General features: G+C 47.0%; 1 pseudogene across 1 annotated transcript; it reads right to left on the bottom strand.

Annotated features, from left to right (window-relative positions):
* Window positions 1-6: 6 nt before the first annotated feature.
* LOC111659323 (lysosomal alpha-mannosidase pseudogene) lies at window positions 7-784 on the bottom strand (annotated as a pseudogene). The gene is made up of 3 exons (XR_015437516.1): window positions 640-784; window positions 386-493; window positions 7-89 (listed from the first exon to the last, which is right to left on the bottom strand). The product of XR_015437516.1 is annotated as a lysosomal alpha-mannosidase pseudogene (transcript).
* Window positions 785-880: the final 96 nt, after the last annotated feature.

Here is an 880-nt window from a genome sequence, read left to right as displayed (position 1 = left end):
TCAGACACCGCGTACGCTGTTCCATTGACGGGCAGCCTGACGGGCCGAGTGACGGGCCGAGCCAGAGGGTTGTACACGCTGACTGAGAACTGAGGGAGGGACAGACACAGAGGTGGGAGGTTGAGCATCATCCAGTAACAATAATGACTATTATTAATGAGATTATTTAGAGAGGATCTACTGCAGCTAAAACATGCTTCTCTTGATTTATTATTTCTTTAGTTATTTACAAATGTTTGTCGTAGGAAAGGATTTAGATATCTGTATTTGCACAGACTCCAACTCTGAAGGTTAAAGTCGAGTTAGGAGTTGGGGAATTAACTCTAATTAAGTTAATAACAGGAGCTGCTGGACAAGTTAGTTTGTGTGTGTGTGTGTGTTTCACCTTTTTGCTGGACTCGGTGAGGGGACACACACTGATGTTGAGGCTGTCACAGTAGATCCGCTTGGCAGATGAGCCGCTCAGAGCAGCCAGACTGTTACTGACCAAAACCTGAGAGAGAGACATGCAGGAAGTATGGAAATAGAAGGGACTTTCAAAATAAAACAAGTACATTCAGCCAAAAAAAGCTCAAACTATCAGGACATAATACGGAGGATTATGCTGAGCAGGATAATGCTGTGTGAAGTCTGACATACCTGACAGCGCTGCCAGCCGTTAGCCAGCCTCCTGGCGTAGTCGTTGGCCACGTGTTGCTTCTCAGTGCCCGACACCGCGTCGTGATGCTGAGCCACCGCCATGGCCTTCTCTGCCAGTGAGAGCGCAAACAAACAAGAAGCCGTCGATCAGACCATAATGTCACAGAGGATCGAGTGTGATCCTCGCCTGTTGAACTCAGACACGCAGAAGTCTTTAAGCTTCTCTTTTAGTGGAAGCATT

This window comes from Seriola lalandi, unplaced genomic scaffold, assembly GCF_002814215.2.
Source record: "Seriola lalandi dorsalis isolate HSWRI2012SDOR001 ecotype SW California unplaced genomic scaffold, Sedor1 jcf7180001982599, whole genome shotgun sequence".
NCBI lineage: Eukaryota > Metazoa > Chordata > Actinopteri > Carangiformes > Carangidae > Seriola > Seriola lalandi.
Note: the sequence above shows the minus strand (reverse complement) of the source record. Positions and strands in the feature narration are given on the sequence as shown.